This window comes from Dermacentor andersoni, chromosome 2, assembly GCF_023375885.2.
Source record: "Dermacentor andersoni chromosome 2, qqDerAnde1_hic_scaffold, whole genome shotgun sequence".
NCBI lineage: Eukaryota > Metazoa > Arthropoda > Arachnida > Ixodida > Ixodidae > Dermacentor > Dermacentor andersoni.
The window spans coordinates 174,314,278-174,317,579 of record NC_092815.1 but is presented as its reverse complement, the minus strand read 5'-3'; positions in this window follow the sequence as shown (position 1 = coordinate 174,317,579).

Sequence of the window (3,302 nt, the reverse complement as noted above, 5' to 3'; positions counted from 1 at the left end):
CGAATTGTGAAAGTGAAATGTTAATTTCTACTTTGAGCAGGCGAGTCGCCCATTTGGCGGCTTTGCTATTGGACGCGAGGTAGGAAGCCTGCAACTGCTTTCCCTACGCACCAGATGATTTCACTCGTATTAGACTGTCTAGTATACATGTAAGTAAGAAACTGTCGCACACGGAATGTGTAAGGGATGCATGCGGGACGAAGGAAGAAATTATAGGTATCCCTTGTATCGCAGTTTAAGAAACAAGTCGCGCTAAAATTCGTGCAGCATAACATTCATGCACTATTCATCAGTACTTCCAGCACAGCTGCTCGATATACGAACACCGGAGCAATAGCCATTCGAGGAACTTCCACAGCGTGCATGCGCTAATTGAATGTCATGTTTTAGATACACATTTAGCGTGCTGCCTAAATGGACTAAATGGTAAGTCCTTCACGTCTGCTAATTTTTATTAGTTAGCTAGCTCAAGGTTTCGATACAAATTTGCAACTTTGTACGTTGGACAAATCAGGTAAACGTCCTTTGCAATAGAGCGTTAGAGAGAGCCCCGCACCATGATAACGCGTGGTGCATCAGTTCCCTACATTTAGGTTCTTCTAAAACGAGTAACAGTGCTGGCATATAAATCAATTCCACAGCCGCCCACCAGAAACAAGCTCGTCGCTTAGACTAACGTGCTTACACTGCAGCACGTGAAGCCTGCGTTTATCACACCTCTCTTTTACAAGCTGTCGTAACTGCGAACTAAGATGAAAAGAGGAGAGGGGAGCTACTTGTCCAGTTCCATTTCATTTTGAGACAAAAGAAACTGACTGACATTGCCTTTGACGCAGGCGGGAGGGATGTTTCGATTTCGCTGGAATCTGCGCCACCTGTGCATTCGCGTTTCAGTAGTTTCGTTATCGCGTAGTGCTGCACTGGTTTTGATGGCTCACAAAACTCGGACAAACTGCAAGTGGGAGAGAATTCCACTTCCATGTGATGTCGCGGGATGCCGGAACGGTCCATGCGGCCCTTGACCAACGGTAACTGGAGCGACGATCATCCATCGCTCTGTCATGTCTCGGTTTCTCCACGTGCTGGTGTTTGCGTTTCGTCTAAAACACCGTACAGCCCTCTGTCAGGCGTCGTTTTACTCACCGACGGCCGCAAAGCGCAGTGATGGTGTATGCAACGTCACCACTCCCCTATCGGGTAGCGGGATATTTGAATTGCGATAGAGCTATTCGGACCCTTCAGATGCAATTTTGTCGTACTAACTCTTCTCTTGGCACAAAATAAACGTTGCTAAGTTTCTGGAATGGTACTTAAATAGCTCACGTCGAGTTAGTATTTGCCTTTAGTCTATCTATAAAGCAAAACTTTTTTGCCTAACCACCTGGGTTTGGCATGGCTTCGGTATGCTGTTCCGTCAGCTGGTATTTGGGCGGATGTGTGTCTTCATGTGTGTACATTTATGCACGAAAGCATATGTACGCCGAATGCAAGTACCAGTAAGCGCTGTTCATTAACACCAGTTTTCTCGTCGGTAAAACACAGGTCCACTGTGCGTACCTCTGCTCATGATATTTGCGTAATAAAGAAATAAGTTCGTAGTAGCACCTGAACATATTGACACGGGCAGTACGCGTATGTTAAGGAAAGCAACGAGAGCATTTGCACAATGCATACAATGGGGTAGAGCAGCAAAGCTTACTGCCAGTTCGTGCAATGCATCTTCACCAGCGCTTCTTAACGCTCAACACCGTTATCGCGTAACAATATAAGATGGGCTAATGCGTATTCCTAAATCACGTTGACCTCTTCATGGAACAGCGCCTGATAATCACGGGATTCTATGACCTATTAGATTTTCTCTCATTTCGTCATTCGATTGGTGCCATTACGTGTGCGCCCATTTATGACCAATCTTCGACAATGTGTCTTGGGCATGTGCCCTATTACTCAAGCGGTACACAATCAATGGATGCAGCGTTAGATATTTGACACACTCGGTATGACCTATCAAGGGAGCGCACAAAAGTTTCTCGCACTGCTATGTGCACACCGTTGTTCCTTCTACAAGCATCATAGATCGCCGTCGTCCTCATAACATCGCTGCGTAGACATCGAACACAGTGCATCAGCCTGGTTTCGTGTTTGCATTTTGGCGCAGCCGGTGAGTTGTGTAATGCGTAAACACAAACATTGCACGAGATCAATGCTGTGAACTCTGTGGTAGTTAAACGAAGTATGAAGTTGCACGGTGCATAGGATGAAAGTAAACACAATCGTACGCATCTTCGTTTGTTGTATAGGAGTTATTACATATCAATTGACTAAAACGTCGCTTCACGTTGATCAAATTCTAATGATGCATAAAAACTATATTTTGTAGTTAAAGCTAATTTTCAACGGACTCTTTCTTTTATAAGCTTTTGCATATGAGGCACTCACATGGCGTTTCCACGTGTTTATGCAATACTCAGAAGGCTAAACATTGGATCTACATTTTACGATGACCAATTAAACATTGAAAAAATACTTAGGGGGCGCAATATGATGGCTTGTGGAATTCTGGATCCAATTAGTCAATTGATTACCTTAGACTGCACAAGCATTGTTTCTCCTTAGGGCGGTTCAAATAAAATTCACCTTGATAATTTATTAACATGCTTTTGACAAGGGCGACAATATAGATGCGCAACTTACTACTGTATTGGCGCAGTTTCAGGAAGCGAGCTTATATCGAATGACATTGTAACTTCCGCGGTAAATGCTATGCGGAAATTTTATGCCAATAAATGCGGTCTGTATTGGTGAGCATATATGTTTTTAGGGAATACTTCAGTGACGTTAATGTTATAATGTATGCTTTAGGTTGTACGTGACGCCAACTAATACGATATGTTCCTTCTTACACAAGATACTGTGTTTCAATGTTTGATTCCCTCGTGGTTAAGACACGCCGTGGGAAAATAAATGAAGGTATACTGCTTCCAGACGTGAAGCTCAAGAAGAAAAGAAAACAAGAACTTTTCGTGGTTTATAAATCAGGTCTTCTTGATGTAATTGTTAAAAGAGCAATTAAGCGATGATAAAAGAAAAACACACAGACATGGTAATGAAAGAAATAAGCAGAAAACTACTGATATCAATGTGTATACAATAACTTTACAGCGAAGGCTTATTGATCTTACCATAAGGAACAATACTCATCGCTCAAGCATTACCTACGAACGCTGCAACGACAAACAGAAATGTGATTTTGTTTTTGATCTAACAGGATAACGGCAAAACGATGAGACAGCTGGCATCAG